The sequence below is a fragment of the Macaca nemestrina genome, chromosome 10 (genome assembly GCF_043159975.1).
Source record: "Macaca nemestrina isolate mMacNem1 chromosome 10, mMacNem.hap1, whole genome shotgun sequence".
Taxonomy (NCBI): Eukaryota; Metazoa; Chordata; class Mammalia; order Primates; family Cercopithecidae; genus Macaca; species Macaca nemestrina.
In genome coordinates, this window is record NC_092134.1 from 16,091,309 (window position 1) to 16,109,056 (window position 17,748).

The window sequence follows — 17,748 nt, forward strand, 5'->3', positions numbered from 1 at the left end:
AGTGATACTCCTGCCTCAGCCTCCCGAGTAGCTGGGATTACAGGCGTGTGCCACCATGCCAGGCTAATTTTTGTATTTTTAGTAGAGATGGGGTTTCACCAGGTTGGCCAGGCTAGTCTTGAAGTCCTCACCTCATGTGATCCATCTGCCTCAGCCTCCCAAAGTGCTGGGGTTACAGGCGTGAGCCACCGTGCCCGGCAGTAATGACTACTTTTGTATGGAATTATTTACTCAACAGTTGCCACAGAATTAGAGAATTGGGCCAGGCATGGTGGCTCACACCTGTAATTCCAGTGCTTTGGGAGGCCGAGGCGAGTGGTTCACTTGAGGCCAGGAGTTTGAGACCAGCCTGGGCCATATAGTGAGACCCCCGCATCTCTACAAAAAAAAATTAAAAATTAGGCGGGTGTGGTGGCGGCTGCCTGTAATCCAGCTATTCAGGAGCTGAAGCAGGAGGGAGGATCGCTTGAGCCCAGGAGTTTGAGGCACAGTGAGCCATGATCACACCACTGCACTCCAGCCTAGGTGGCAGAGCGAGACAAAAAAAAAAAGATTAGAGAATTTGAAAGCCCCTTAACCATCAACTGCTAGAGCATCCATTCCTGATATGTTATATATACAAGTAAGAAGGCCCAGAGAGGTTAAGTGACTTGATTTGACCAATGTCTGAGACTGGGTCCTAGCCTGGGCCTTTGGCTTTGACCACAGGGTTGTTTCTGTTGCCTTAGTTTGCTTTCTCTGTAGGATTTTCTTGTCCTACAGAAAATGTCTGCTAACAGTATCATCCTTTAATGATTCAAAGCCTGTTCTTTTATTATTTATTTATTTATTGAGCCAGGGTCTTGCTCTGTCACCCAGGCAGGAGTGCAGTGGCACCATCAAGGCTCACTGAAGCCTCAAACTCCTGGGTTGAAGGGATCCTCCTGCCTCATCCTCCTGAGGAACTGGGACCACAGGCATGTGCCACCGTGCCCAGCTACTTTTTAAATTTTTTTTGTAAACATGGGGTTTCACCATGTTTCCCAGACTGGTCTCAAACTCCTGGGCTCAAGTGATTCACCAGCCTCAGCCTCCCAAAGTGCTAGGATTACAGACGTGAGCCACCATGCCCTGCCAAGCCTCGTTATTTCTTTCTCACTAACTGTACATGGCAGCCTCCTGGCCAGATACAGCACTCTCTCTCTCGTCACTCACATTTACTTTGTAGAAGGAAAGCGAGGAAGTGTTATCCTTCACCATCTCAGCAACATGTGCTCTTGAAGTTTGGGAAAAACCTATTCTAAGCCTACAAAGACTTCTAAAGGAAGTTGCTTCTGAAAATACGATTTCCTCTGAAGCCGGGGTTGGCACACTTTTTCTGTAGAGGGCCAGACAGTGCGTATTTTGGGCTTTGCGGGCCATATGGTTTCTGTTGCAGTGACTCAGCTCTGCCATTGTAGCGGGAAAGCAGCCATAGGCAATACGAACGAGTTTGGCCGTGTTCCTTATACCTTTATGTCCAGAGCCACGCCGTGGATTGGGTTAGGCTCACAGTCTGTAGTGTCCTCACCCCTACTGTAAAGTTCATTTAAACAGTGCTCTTTTAATAGACGTCTAAGCAACATCAAAACATTGAAAAAAAATAGTGTAATGGAAACCAAGATATCCACCGAGACTCAGCAGTTGTTCTGTTGTATCTCCCTCTTAGTGTGTGTGTGCTTTTTCCCTGAACCATTCGAAAATGTCTCAAGCCAGCATGTCTCTCCTAAGAACAGGGGCACTTCCCTACCTGAGCACAGTATCAATCATACCTAAGAACATAGTGATGCATCCTAAATATGATGAAATCAGACGTTGAAGATCAACCAAGTTTTATCATAGAACATTGCGGCACTTCAATTTTCTGAATACCACCCTGTTCATATTGGAATCAATATAGGTATCAATAGGGTAGAAGTTGTCAAAGAGAAAGGCAGGTAAGGCTGGGCGCAGTGGCTCACGCCTATAATCCCAGCACTTTGGGAGACCGAGGCAGGTGGACCACCTGAGGTCAGGAGTTCGAGACCAGCCTGACCAACATGGTGAAACCCCGCCTCTACTAAAAATACAAAATTAGGCATAGTGCCACATGCCTGTAATCCCCAGCTACTTGGGAGGCTGAGGCAGGAGAATCACTTGAACCCGGGAGGCGGAGGTTGCAGTGCACCAAGATCGTGCCATTGCACTCCGGCCTGGGCAACGAGCAAAACTCCATCTCAAAAAAAAAAAGAGGCCGGGCGCGGTGGCTCAAGCCTGTAATCCCAGCACTTTGGGAGGCCGAGACGGGCGGATCACGAGGTCAGGAGATCGAGACCATCCTGGCTAACACGGTGAAACCCCGTCTCTACTAAAAAATACAAAACACTAGCCGGGCGCGGTGGCGGGCGCCTGTAGTCCCAGCTACTCAGGAGGCTGAGGCAGGAGAATGGCGTGAACCCGGGAGGCAGAGCTTGCAGTGAGCTGAGATCCGGCCACTGCACTCCAGCCTGGGCGGCAGAGCGAGACTGTCTCAAAAAAAAAAAAAAAAAAAAAAAAAAGAAAAAAGAAAAAGACGGTTAAAAATCATTCAACACTAAATCCATTTGTCCAAGGCAAACCCTGCAACTGCCTGACAAAATATCTGCTGTTTCAGGTAAGCTGGAGTTCCAAAATGTTCTCTTGCTACAGGTATAAAATTCAGTAGAAACAAATTTTTTTTTTTTTTTAATTTGAGATAGGGTCTTGTTCTTTTGCCCAGGCTGGAGTGCGGTGGTGCAATCTCGGCTCATTGCAGCCGTGACTTCCCTGGCTTAGGTGATTCTCCCATCTCAGCCTCCCAAGTAGCTGAGACTATTGGTGTGCACCACCACGCCCGACTAATTTTTTGTATTTTTAGTAGAGATGGGGTTTCGCCATGTTGCCCAGGCTAGTCTCAAACTCCTGGGCTCAAGCAGTCCTCCTGCCTTGGCCTCCCAAAGTGCTGAGATTACAGGTGTGAGCCCCTGCGCCCAGCTGGAAACAATGTCTTTAATTCCTTTGCTTTAACAGGGAGGGGCATCATCCTTGAAGGAATAGATCGCTCACACTTTCTAATCAAAGTTCGGTGGGAGCCCGTGGAATCAGCGTTTCATCCCTGTCTTCCTTAGGTCAGTACTGGCTCCTTTATCCTCTACCCTCACAGAGTTGGGCGGACTAGGGGGATGGCAGAGTTCACTTATAAAGGCCCCTACACAATCTTGCGGTTTCCTTACTTTATTTTTCTTGAAGAGACAGAGTCTCACTCTGTCTCCCAGTCTGGAGTGCAGTGGCGTGATCCTAGCTCATTACAATCTTGAACTCCTGGGCTCAAGTGATCCTCCCACCTCAGCCTCCCAAGTACCTGGGACTATAGGTGCCTGCCAGCTCGCTTAGCTAATTTTTATTTATTTATTGTAAAGACAGGATCTTTCTATGTTGCCCAGGCTGGTCCCAAACTCCTGGGCTCAAGCAATCCTCTCACCTTGGCCTCCCAAAATGCTGGGATTACAGGCATGAGCCAGCATGTGGGGCTTACTTTTTCAATTAGTAGTATCTAAGACCTTGACTCAATGTACTGTATTGGCTAAGAGAAATGATTTGGGTTGAGGTATAAGAATAGCCCATTGGCTGGGCATGGTGGCTCACGCCTGTAATCCCGGCACTTTGGGAGGTTGAGGTGGGCAGATCACCTGAGGTCAGGAGTTCCAGACCAGCTTGGCCAACATGGTGAAACCCCATCTCTACTAAAACAAAAAAAAAATACGAAAATTAGCTGGGCATGGTAACGTGCGCCGGTAATCCCAGCTACCCAGGAGGCTGAGGCAGGAGAATTGCTGGAACCTGGGAGGCAGAGGCTGCAGTGAGCTGAGATTGCGCCACTGCATTCCAGCCTGAGCGACAGAGCGAGGCTCTGTCTCAAAAAAAAAAAAAAAAAGAGGCCAGGCGCGGTGGCTCAAGCCTGTAATCCCAGCACTTTGGGAGGCCGAGGTGGGCGGATCACAAGGTCAGGAGATCGAGACCACAGTGAAACCCCGTCTCTACTAAAAATACAAAAAATTAGCCGGGCGCGGTGGCGGGTGCCTGTAGTCCCAGCTACTCAGGAGGCTGAGGCAGGAGAATGGCGTGAACCCAGGAGGCAGAGCTTGCAGTGAGCCGAGATCGCGCCACTGCACTCCAGCCTGGGCAACAGCATGAGACTCCGTCTCAAAAAAAAAAAAAAAAAAAGAATAGCCCATCTAAGTTTGCTCTGGGGGCTGTGATTTATTTCTGTATGGGACAGAATTGCACTCAGCAACATCGTCTGCAAAGAATATAATGGTCTGTCTTCCGCACCTGCCTCAGGGTGTGAATGAGCCATTGATGTACTGACGCATTGAAATGTCCATGCTCTCACCCCTAAGCCTCCTTTAAGCTTCTGCCCCTCTCGGCCCACTGAGGATGTGTAGCCATTGGTATAAGTGCCAACAGCTATTTCTTATAAGGAGCAAGCCAAGGCCAGGTGCGGTGGCTCATGCCTGTAATCCACCCACTTTGAGTGGATCTTTTTGAGCTCAGGAGTTTTAAGACCAGCCTAGGCAACATGCCAAAACCCCGTCTCTACAAAAAAGTACAAAAATTAGCTGGGTGTGATGGCACACGCCTGTGGTCCCAGCTACTCGGGAGGCTGAGGCTAGAGAATTGCTTGAACCCAGGAAGTGGAGGTTGCAGTGGTCCCAGACACTCGGGAGGCTGAGGCTGGAGAATTGCTTGAACCTAGAAAGTGGAGGTTGCAGTGAGCCGAGATCGCGCCACTGCCCTCCAGCCTGAGTGACAGAGTGAGACTCTGTCTCCAAAAAAAAAGCAAGCCAGCCAGCTGTGTCTCTTGTAATGCCCTGTTGAATGCTGTTGAACGCCATCCTCCTGCTTCTGGACTCAAAGAGTTTCGTTTTTCCTGAGCACTGGATACCAGAAACAGACATCACACTCCTCCAGGAGCCTCCAGATTATAGAGCTTTTAAGGAATCTGTCTTGAGAGATCAGAGTCTTATAAGAGCTGGAGATACTGTGTGCCAGGGCTTACCTGAGACTGTTCCTGAAACCTTCAGCTTAGCTCATTCGCATTGGCCCCAGTTGGGCCAGTGGTCTCTCGGCTTGTGTGGCTGGCTCAGCTTGGAGCCACAGGTCTCTACAATGGTATGTCTGCCCTGCCTTCAGGACCCATACCCCAAAATGTGGAAAACACCATTGGCAGCTTCAGAACCAAAGGTAACTCTCCTCTCAAGTGTGAAATAATCCCATTCAGGTGGTGGGTGACTTGGAATCGAGGTGGCCAAGGTGTCATGGAGTAGCCATTTAGACCGCAGTATCTCGGGGGAACAAGGAGCTCATCCAACCCCATTTGCTTGGGTCTGTCATTCCAACTAGGCTTCTGCTGTAGGGAAGGCCTTGCTCTTCTTTCCCACAGACCTCAGAGGCATGTCAGTTACCACTTCCCAAGGTCAGCATTCATACCCTGCTCCTGCCTGAGCTGGAGCCGCTGACATAATCAGCAGGCAAACGCTTCTGGAATGTTAGATGAAGTCACCTTTACCTTCCTGTGACAGGACACACTCGCCAAAAAGCACAAACATTCCGCACTGTGTAAAGGTCATGCTGTTCTGACCCCTTATTCTGTGCCAGCCGCATATACCTGGAATTCTCCACTTTACAGCTGAGGAAACCAGGGCCCAGAGAAGTTGAGTAACTTGCCCGAGGAAGCACAGCTTAACATGGTGAAACCTCATCTCTACTAAAAATACAAAAATTAGCCAGGCGTGGTGGCATGTACCTGTAATCCCAGCTACTCAGGAGGCTAAGGCAGGAGAATTGCTTGGACCTAGGAGGTGGAGGTTGCAGTGAGCTGAGATTGAGCCCCTGCACTCAAACCTGGGTGACAGAGCGAAACTGTCTCAAAAACAAAACAAAACAAAAGACAGCACAGCTACTGAATAAGAAGGCCCAGATCACAACCCAGCTCAGCCTGACTCCAAAACCCGAGCTGCTTTTTGCAACCCCCTAGTTGAGTTTGCTTTAATCCTCATCTCCCTGGAAACAGCTAGAAGAAGGCAGTCCTCCCCTGTAGAGATGTCTATGGTTTTCAGTGATCTTGCTTCTGACAGAGTTGCAGTAGGTAGAGTTTGGTTGAGTTGTGAAACTCAGAAGAGTAAGCTCAGGGTCAACTTTGTGCCATTGTGTCAGCATGGTTTATTCGTGTGAATACTATCATTTTGCCTGTATAGGAATTAGAAGCTGACAGGCAAAAATCTTCAGAGGACCACCTGTTGAATTCTTGGTTTCTCAAGATGGTGACTCATATGTATGTGTGTGTGTGTATTTATCAACAGCTAACATAGATATGTGACATATAACATTTATATGTAACATCATGTACGATGTACATGTATACACATATACATGTGTAACAATAGTACATATGTGTTGTGTAACACATTACATAAGCACATGATGTATATGTAATGTGTAAAATATAGCATTACATATGTTGTGCATAACATGTATATGTAACATTGTACATATAAAATGTGTTGTGCATGTAACACCACACATTACACATGTGTTGTAACATTAAACATATTACATGTGTGGTGCATATATGTCACATGTGTATATCACATATTACATAAATGTGCATAAAGCATTTATATTACACAAGTGTGATGTCACATGTTCTACACAACATACATTACACATTGCATGTCATAACATACATATATTATGTTCTGCATATACATTACACATGTGTAATATGTATACATACATGTAACGTGTATATTACAAATGTTCTGCATGTAACATCACATTTGTTACATATGTTGTGCATGTACCATATAGCCTTGTGCCTATGACATGTGTGCATGCATATCATGATTCTGAAAGGCATAACATGCATATGACATGCAGCATGTCATCTTGACACATTTCATGTCACTTCTGGAACATGACGTTTGTGACATGACATGTGCTCTGTGACATGTTTATGACATGCATGTGCTTTATGACCCACATGTGACTTTCAACATGCTGTGACATTCATGACATGCATGACATACTTGCAACATGTCATATGCTTGCAAAATGCATGCAACATATATGACACACTTGCAATATACTAGTGACGTCAGGGCCAGGCGTGGTGGCTCAAGCCTGTAATCCCAGCACTTTGGGAGGCTGAGACGGGCAGATCATGAGGTCGGGAGATTGAGACCATTCTGGCTAACACGATGAAACCCCGTCTCTACTAAAAAATACAAAAAAACTAGCCAGGCGAGGTGGCGGGCATCTGTAGTCCCAGCTACTCGGGAGGCTGAGGCAGGAGAATGGTGTAAACCTGGGAAGCGGAGCTTGCAGTGAGCTGAGATCCGGCCACTGCACTCCAGCCTGGGTGACAGAGCGAGACTCCATCTAGAAAAAAAAAACCCTAGTATATATACATATACTAGTGACGTCCATGTGCCATGTAATGCTTATGAAATGCTAATGACATGTGACATACCAATGACATGCTTAGTACAGGAGGCATTCTTGTGAATTGTGCCAAGCTAACGTGATAACTACATGTAGCATTCTTGCAAAATGTGCCAGGACAGGTGACAGATTACAGTGACAGGTGACATGTGAGAGTGATGGGTGACAGTGACAGGTGATGAGTCACAGGTGACAGGTTGACAATGACAGGTGACATTGACTTGTAACGTGACAGTGACAGGTGGTATGAGTCAGGTGACAGGTTGACAGTGACAGATGAGTGACATGATGTGACAGGTGACTAATGACAGGTGATGTGACATGACCTTAGGTGACAGTGACATGGCAGGTGATGTGACAGCAGGTGATGTGACAGGTGACGTGTGACAGTAAAACGTGACAGCAGGTGACACATGACAGTGAAATGTGATGTGACAGTGACGTGTGACGGTGACAGTGACAAGTGACATGGCAGTGACAGGTGGCAGGTGATGTGACAGGTGATGGGTGATATGTAACATATAGGTGACAGTGGTGATGTGGCAGGTAATGTGACAGTGACATGTGATTGACATGACAGTGATAGTGATGTGACTGGTGACAGTGACAGGTGACATGACCATAATGACTGGTGACCAGTAACACGTGACAGTGGTGGCAGTGACAGGTGACAGTGTGACTGGTGACAGGTCCAGTGACAGGTGACAGTGACAGGTAACAGGTGACATGCAGTGTGCCACATGTCCATTACATGTCATAGTCATTCCTATTACATGTCACTGACATGCAAAGAAATGACTTGTATGCCCATCACATGCTATGATCATGCCTGTTACATGCCACTGACCCGCAAATAGTTTGCCTCTTACATGCTATTTTCATGCATGTTACATACAACTGACATGCCTATTGCATGCTAGTGATGTGTAAAGGCATAGCTGTCGGCATGCCTATAACATACCTTTTATATGCCACCAGCATGCTAATGCATGGCTATTAGTGCAGTGCTCATGCCTTTTACATGCCAGGGACATGTGAAGACATGCCTATTACATGCGATCATCATGCATATTAATATGTCATGCATATTTATGTGCCACTGATGTGAAGATGTGCATATCACGTACCAATGACCGGCTATCATTTATATTACCACTGCTGACATAAAATATGTATGTCACATGCTCATCACACTATGGCCATGCCTGTTTTATGTGATTATCATGCCCACTACATGGTAAAGATACACTTGTTACATGCTACTGACATGCTGTGACATGCCAGTTACATACCCATCACATCCTATGGTCATGCCTATTACATACCACTGACATGGTTATTGCATGCTAGCTACATTTGAAGACATGGCTGTTGTATGCTAGGGACATTTGAAGACACGTATATTGCATGCTATGGTCATAGCTACTACATGTCAAGGATGTGGCACCAATGTGCTAAGGCATGCTTCATAATACCACAGGCATGCTTTTTACATGTCAGTTACATGCCAAAGACGTGATGGCACGCTTATTACATGCTCTAGTCACACATATTTACATGACACTAGCATGCACATTACATGCCACTCACGTTAAGTCATGTCTATCATGTGGCAATTACATGCCATTGCCATGCATATTACATGGTACTGGCATTCTTATACGTGTGTTACATGGTTTTACATAGTATCAGGTTTATACTATGCTCATACCTATTACATACCAAGGGCATACTTGTTATGTCCTGACATGATAGGACATGCCAATTACATGCTCATTGCATCCTGTAGTCATGCCTACACGCCACTGACATACTACATTTTTATCATGTGCTCATAACATGTTAGGTCATGCCTGTTACATGTTTATTATACACCAAGCACATGTGTGATATGCTAAGGATTTCTGACATGTGCATGCCAAGTACATGTGACATGAACGTGCCTATCTGAACATGCCTGTGACATATGATGTGCAAAAGACATGCCTTTTACATGCTGATATGTTTATTGCATGCTGAAAATATGGTAAGGAAATGCTAAGGACATGGCAGATGATAGGTGACAGTGACATGACAGTTACAGGTGACTGATAGGAGACAGTGATAGATGACAGTGACCATTACATGTGACAGTGAGGACAGTGCTATGTAACAGTGACAAGTCACATGTGACATTTGACAGGTGACATGGCATAACAGGTGACAGTGACATTACATATGACAGGTGACATTTGACAGGTGACATAGTGACAGTGCCATTTGACAGGTGACATCCTAAAACATGTTAAGGACATGCTGCATGCCAAGGACAGAATATTGTAGGAACATACACATTACATGCTAAGGGCATATGCATAACATGCTAAGGTCCCACCCCTTACTAAGGATGTCTCTTACATGTCAGGAACATGTAGCATGCTTCTGTGTTGAAGCCATGGCAATAACATGCTAATGGTCTGCTTTTTACATGTTAAAGATGTGCTTATTACATAGCCATGCTAATGATGTGCCATGCCAATGACGTGACATACCAAGGACATGGCATGCTTGTAACATGCCAAGGACATGCTAAGGACACACAAATGACCTGTGACATGGTAGTGATGTGACAGGTGACAGATGTCAGGACAGATGAGTGATGTGACATGATAGGCGACAGGTGACAGTGACATGTGACAAGCAACAGGTGATGATTCAGGTAATAGGTGACATGCAACAGGTGGCAGTGACAGGCAACAGGTGACTGTGACATGACAATGACAGGTGACGTGGCAGGTGACATGTGACAGTTTATAACAATGTCATATATCAATACCTAATATTTCTTCTGCAGCTAGGTCTTCCATCTTTTTTCTCTTAATTACTCATTGAAATCGTTGAGCACCATTTACCATTTGTTAATCACTTTAGTTCGGTCCCCTGCTCCCCAGCTTGGAGCTGGGGGTGGACATGTTGCTGCTGAACAGAAGGGCTGGTTCCGGGTCTTAGATGTGTAGGTTTGTAATGTATGGAGTGGCAGCCCTGAAGTGAGCCATGTAGGAGGGGCAGAAGTCCCCTGACAGTACTGTGTACCCAGTAATAGAGACAAACAGATGGCCCAGGGTAAGGGAGAGTGAGGGAACAACATTTTGTAGTTCAGTAGTGAGAGATGCTGCGAATTGTCACTGTCTAGGCAAGATATATTCGGCATGAGTCACCCTCAGTCTAGGCTGCACAGCAACCCCAGGCGAATAGCATCTCCAATCTTAAAAGCTCATTAAGCTCTGGCTGTCTGCGCCCCGCCTGGAAAAGCCTCTGTTGAACAGGGAGCACCAAGAGCTTGAGGAAGGAGCCAGTGGCTGTATGAGATGGCCCAGGTATCCCGCCAGCAGGTCGCACACCCAGGCTCTTCCCCAGCAAGGAAGAGCACCTGTTCCTATCTGGGAAAGGGAGAGAGGAGAGTGGTAATTTTCCATTTTCCTTTCCTGAATGAGTCATACGAAAGCAAAATGTGTTCCCAGCTTGTGTTACTACTTCTGTCATTGTGGGGCTGCACAGATCAAAGGCTGAGGGAGATGTGTCTCCCTTCCCAACCCCTTGATCCATTCTTTTCAAGATTCGCTTCCCTCTCCCCACTTCAGAAGCCTCATGTCTGCCTGGAGCCCACTGGTTTGCCTGGAGATGGTCTGCTGTCCTTTCATTTTAAATTAAAATGCTTCTGCCACTTGGTGACCCAGTGAGGTGTGGGGTTTAGGATGGGATATGAGGTGTTTGGCCATGCCTTACTGCCTTGGTGGAATGTGCCAGCAACCCACAAGAACACAGCAGTCTGGGAGAGGGGCCATGGCTTCAGAAATACTGCCTTGGGGCTATTGTTTGTAGACCAAACCTGGACTCCCTTCCTGCTGCCCACGGATCAGGACCAGCTATACCCCCGTAGGCATAGAACCATCCAGTTTGTGAGCAACTTGCCATTTCTACATTGGTGGCTGTTTCTAACACCCGAGGAGGTTGACTCACTGAGTAGATGGGCAGGGTCTTAGGAAGGAAATCAGTTATTTGGCCTCACACTCTGGCAAATGCCCTAAGGTAGTCCTTTGAGTTCCTGAATTCAGATGAAACTCTCTCCTTCATCAAAATGAGCCCTGGGGCTCACCCCTTCTCTCACCCTTCAAGGTTCTTCCATCACCTTGTCCTGCTCTAGGGACCACACTGGACCTCTGTGCCTCCCCGCCACCACCACCCTGGTCCAAGCCACACTGTCTCTTACCTTGGCAAGTTCACCTGCCTCCTACCTGGTTTTTCTAAAATCTTGGAATGACTCCCTTGCTTAATGGCTTCCTGTTGCCCTTAGAACAAAGTCCAAACTTTTAAGCATAGTGTGTCACACTCCTGCACACAGACTCTGCCTCTGCCACAAGTTACAGGCTCCCTGACTTCCCTACACCCTCCTGCCTCTGGGCCATTGCACAGGCTGTTTCCTTTGCCTGGAACTTACTCTACCTACATTCATATTTTTTGAGCTCCTACTGTGTGCATAGCAGTATGCTAGGTACATGGAACATATAAAAGACACCCAGGCTACGTAGCCATGTTGGGCATGTAACAGTAATGGAGTCATGTTGCATTAGTCCGTTTCATGCTGCTAATAAAGACATAACCTGAGACCGGGTAACTTGGAAAGAGGTTTAATGGACTCACAGTTCCACATGACTGGGGAGGCCTCACAATCATGGCAGAAGACAAAGGAAGAGCAAAGGGACGTCTTACATGGCAGCAGGAAAGACAGCTTGTGCAGGGGAACTCCCGTTTATAAAACCATCAGATCTTGTGAGACTTATTCACTACCACGAGAGCAGTATGGGGGAACTGCCTTCATGATTCAATTATCTCCACCCGGCCCTGCACTCGACGCGAGGATTATTGCAATTCAAGGTGAGATTTCGGTGGGGACACAGCCAAACCATATCACATATTTACCACATACTGTGAGCCCAGCACATGCCAGGCACGCACATACATGTCTCCATCCTCCCAGCAGCCCCGCGGGGTATACTATGTTATTCTCACATTAGAGACGGGGGGAATTAAGGCCCAAAGAAGGGCGGCTCAGATTACAGGGAATGACGGTGGAAACGCGACCTCTGCGTTCAGCGCAGTGCTTCTCAAAGTCTCTTCCTAGACCAACTGCAGTCACCTGAGAACCTGTCAGGAATGCAGATTTCTGAACCCAGCCCCACCGAATCACAAGCTCTGATGCTGGAGCTCAGTGACGTGTATTTTAGTAAGTCCTGCAAGGGCTTCTGAGAGACACACTCAGTCATGAGGTATTTTATATAAAAATGGTTTGATTTGTCAGTGTGGGGTACTGATGGCCTTAAAGGCTTTCCTTTTTTTTTTTTTTTTTCAATTTTTAAAAACCAACTACAGTGCTGATGAGATTATGTGAGATTGTAAACCCTAAGTATAGTGAGATTTCAAGGCCCCTTTCCCCTCCACATAGGGTGGTATTCTCAAAGCCCAGATTCCCTGGGTCTGAGGACAGGGACACTGTGTTGCCCAGGGTGGCCTCCTGGGCTCAGATGATCCTCCTGCCTCAGTCTCAGGAGTAGCCGGGGCTATAGGCGAGCACCACCACACTCAGCTTTCAAAGCCTTGTGTGAAAGATTATTCAGGGGATACTTTATAGTTTTTTTTAAAGTGTTTGTTTATTTATTTTTTTAATTTTATTTTATTTTTGAGATGGAGTCTCACTCTCTCACCCAGGCTGGAATGCAGTAGTGTGATCTCAGCTCACTGCAACCTCCACCTCCCGGGTTCAAGCAGTTCTCCTGCCTCAGCCTCCTGAGTAGCTGGGACTACAGGCACCGACCACCAGGCCCAGCTAATTTTTGTATTTTTAGTAGAGACAGGGTTTCACCATATTGGACAGGCTGGTCTTGAACTCCTGACCTCAGGTGATCCACCCACCTCAGCCTCCCAAAGTGCTGGGATTACAAGCATAAGCCACTGCCCCTGGCCTTTTTTTGTTGTTGTTAATTAATATTCTATTTGTTACAAATATAAATTTGAAACACCAATTCTTTCCTAATACTTTGTGTTGAGTTTATGAATATCCCTATTTTTTTATATAAATAGACTGTAGCTTACAATCATTTTAAAGGGTTTTTTAAAGCCACTTCAATAAATTCCCTTAAATACTTTGAGCGCACTAATGAATTTAATATATTTGATTTCTTCTTAAGCACTTGTCAGAACCTTCCTAAGTACTTCATTATGAATTTGTATACATCTAATAAGTTGAACTTTAAATATGCAAATTTTAAGTTCTTTTAAAGAGTAGCATTCTGTTTACAAACTTAATATTAAGTTCTCATATAACTTCCAGGTTAAAATCTGGCTGACACAACAATGCGAATATACTTAGTACCACCGAACCGCACACTTAAAAATGGTTAAGATGGTGAATTTTATGTTACGTATATTTTACCACGATTTACAGAAATATCTGGCCATAATTGATTACTCAGTTCATTTGAAATTGGGATCACAAGGCCTTTCTGTTAGATGATGCCAAATTCTCTTAAACATTTCAAACCCTTAAAATAGAAAGTATACAAATATACGTAGATTACTTTTCGATATAATACAGGACCGAAAAAAAAGGAAACTATGACTTTGCATTACTTCATCCTTTCTGTACTTAATACTAAACCTTCTGGGATTAAAGATTCTGACTAAAGAGGCCGGGTGCAGTGGCTCACGCCTATAATCCCAGCACTTTAGGAGGCCGAGGCTGGTGGATCACAAGGTCAGGAGATCGAGACCATCCTGGCTAACGTGGTGAAACCCCATCTCTACTAAAAATACAAAAAATTAGCCGGGCGTGGTGGCAGGTGCCTGTAGTCCCAGCAACTCGGGAGGCTGAGGCAGGATAACGGCCTGAACCCAGGAGGTGGAGCTTGCAGTGAGCAGAGATCGTGCCACTGCACTCTAGCCTGGGCCACAGAGCAAGACGCTGTCTAAAAAAAAAAAAAAAAAAAAAAAAAAAAAAAAAAAAGATTCTGACTAAAGAAAACACTGTGCCATCCTTAGAAACTCGGCGGTGCCCACCAAATACAGAGTACTGCAAATTGCTACTTGGCCAGGAAGGAAGAATGGATTTTTTTTCAAGGACCTCAGCTGAGCCCTAATTATAGTCACTGTGCTGATGGCAGGTATCAGGGCCCGTTCTCCCTCCATGTGGGGTAGTGCTCTCAAAGTCCAGATTCCCTGGGTCTGATGACAGAAATCCTAATTCTTCCCCAGTGTGAATCTCAGGCCTCCCCTTTCCTTTTAACCTCACCAGTGAATGTGCCATCTGCCTTTACTGCTTCCTTCTCTCCTTAATTCTTCCCCCACCACCTCTGCAAAGGACATGGCCCATAGAGATATTGTTCCATAGCACCCGTGGATCCTGCAGCCCCTGGCTTCCTGTTACTCTTACTCTTGTAGCATTTCAGAGAAGGAAAAGGTTGCTGTCAGTTGAGGATAGTGGGAGATTTCCAAAAAGGAGAATGTAAAAACTGGCCTTTGTAGGATGCACCAACAGGAGAGCGGGGAGAAGTGAGGTGAAGGGAATTCATTCTAGTCTGATGAATAAATTACTAGCCCAGGCATACCGTTTGCTTTCCCCTGACTTTTTTTTTTTTTTTTTTTTGAGACAAAGTCTGGGTCTGTCCTCCAGGCTGGAGTGCAGTGGCACGATCTTGGCTCACTGTAAACTCTGCCTCCCGGTTCAAGCATTTCTCCTGTCTCAGCCTTTCGAGTAGCTGGGATTACAGGTACCCACCACCATGCCTGACTAATTTTTATATTTTTAGTAGAGGCAGGGTTTCACCATGTTGGCCAGACTGGTCTCGAACTCCTGACCTCAAGTGATCCACCTGCCTTGGTCTCCCAAAGTGCTGGGATTATAAGGCGTGAGCCACCGCACCCGGCCTCCCCTGCCTTCTGAGCAGGCTGCACCCCTCTGTTGATTGCATCACACTGGAGCTCCTCCTCTTACATTGTCTGATAGGGGCCTGGCAAGGAAGTTTAACACGAGAAATGCAGATCTTCTATTCCTGACTCCCTCCCGGAACCAGCATGTCACCTCCAGGCCCCCAGAGGCATTGGCCCTCCTGTGAATTCAACCAAGCGTGGTGTCCCATAGCAAATATGGAAAACGCCTGGAAAAAGCCACCAGATGGTGCTTCTCCACGCCAAGTGAGTGGCTCCACAATGACTAGGGGTGGGTGGGTGGTGAGGGGGAGGAGGAGAAACGTCAGGTTCAGCAGTTACCCTACTGGAACACCTGCTCAGGGGAAAACATCAGAAGAACCCTAACATCCATCAGTGGGGTAAGGGGACATTTATGCACATAAACAACCAGCTCAAGTCACCAGAGGATGTATGCCAAAGAGGAAGTTTTGAGAAGTCCCCAAGGTGACCTGGAGGGAGACGTGAGCAACCCCAGCCCTGGCACATCTTGGAGAGATCAGCTGGTCTTGGAGGGGGCCTGCCTTACTAGGAAGCTAATAGGACTCACCCCAATGTGGCCAGAGAAAAAGTGGAAGAGAGCGCCTTTATAAAAGCTCACGTTCTTTTTTTTTTTTTTTTTTGAGACAGAGTCTCTCTCTGTCGCCCACGCTGGATGGAGTGCAGTGATGCGATCTCAGCTCACTGCAGCCTCTGCCTCCCGGGTTCAAGCTATTCTCATGCCCCAGCCTCCTGAATAGCTGGGATTACGGCACATGCTACCACACCCAGCTATGTTTTGTATTTTTAGTACAGACAGGGTCTTTATGTTGCCCAGGCTGGTCTCGAACTCCTGGCCTCGTGATCCACTTGCCTCTGCCTCCCAAAGTGCTGGGACTACAGGTGTGAGCCACTGCGGCCGGCCTAAAAGCTCATGTCCTTTAATCATCATACTACTCTACAGGGTAGATGCTGTTACTATAAACCCACTTTATTGATGAAGAAACTGAGGCTCAGTGAGGGGCCACTGAGCTGCCCAAGGTCTCAAGATGTTGGAGGAGGATGGTGGAGGAGGGTGGCTCCCCCAGCAGGGTCCAGGGAGTGATTTTCCTGCTGGTCACAGGTTCCCACAGGTGAGAAGCCTGGCTAGTCTTGATTGTGCCTGATCCCTCCCCATGCTCTAGGCGGCAGCAGAGTTTTATAATTGACTTGAGATTCCCAGTGGAACCGACTAGGGTTCAAGTCCTGCTTTGGCTGCTAACAGAGCGGGTGAATGAGGCCAGTCGTTTAACCTGGGGGCAGGGGTCTCTGTTTCCTGTGGATCAAATGGAGATGAAGTTCTCTCCTGGGAGATTATTTCCTAAGGATATCAGTAGCAACAGTAAGATAGTGACAGACACCCAGACGGCTGCTGGCTTGTGCTGTTCCAAGCACTTTGTGTGTTTCAGTTCTTTTCTTCTTTGCCACAGCCCAGGGCTGTCACAACTCTATTGCCCTGGTTTTGTAGATGCAGTCACAGAGGCAAAGAGAAGCAAAGTGACTTTCCCAAGCTCACACAGTTAGGAAGTGGCAGAGCCAGGATTTGACCAGGCGTCTAGCTGCTCTGGAACTGCCTGTGGAACTGCTTGGCGCTTAGTTAGCGCGCAGCTGGGCAGGCAGCACCCATGGGTGGAAGCGTCCGTTCCTCAGATGATAACGTTTACAGGGCTCCCCGGGAGGGAGGTGTGCCCACCGCTGAGGCCCCTGGAACATCTTGCATTAAAGAAAGAAGTGTTTCGCCAGCAGCCCTGCACACTACCAGTTTCTAAGTTATTTATAAAGAGGCTGTTGAAGTCGAGAGACTTCTAACAGGCGGAGGTTTTTTCTTGAGACTAAGAATAGTGGCTGAGGCCTGACGGGAGGTGCTTTCTGGTGACATCAGAGCCTCCCAGCCTTGCTTCCAGCCAGCAGAAGCAGCAGCTTGGAGGGAGTGTGAGTTTTCTTCCCGCTCAGCCACAGCTGCCAGTTCACCCCGGTTCACTGAGGTGGCCCAGCCCGGTTCCTCCAGACAGAGCAGCACTCAGCCTGGGCGTGAGGCAGGTGCAGGACAGGGATGGGTGACCCCCCAACGAGCAGGCTTTACCTGGAGTTTAGAGGCCTCTGATCTGCCACTTCTCCCTCCCACTCTTTGCTGAAGGGTGGCCATCTGGCCTGAACAGTAGGATGAGGACAAAGAGCAGAGGCCTACAGGGGAGGGGCTGCGAAGTCCCTGGG

At 47.1% G+C, this 17,748-nt stretch overlaps 1 long non-coding RNA gene across 1 annotated transcript in view; it reads right to left on the minus strand.

Moving 5' to 3' along the window:
• The window catches only part of LOC105495143 (uncharacterized), a 43,449-nt gene that overhangs the window by 6,531 nt on the left and 19,170 nt on the right, over nt 1-17,748 (minus strand). The gene's annotated exons all lie outside the window — the stretch shown is intronic.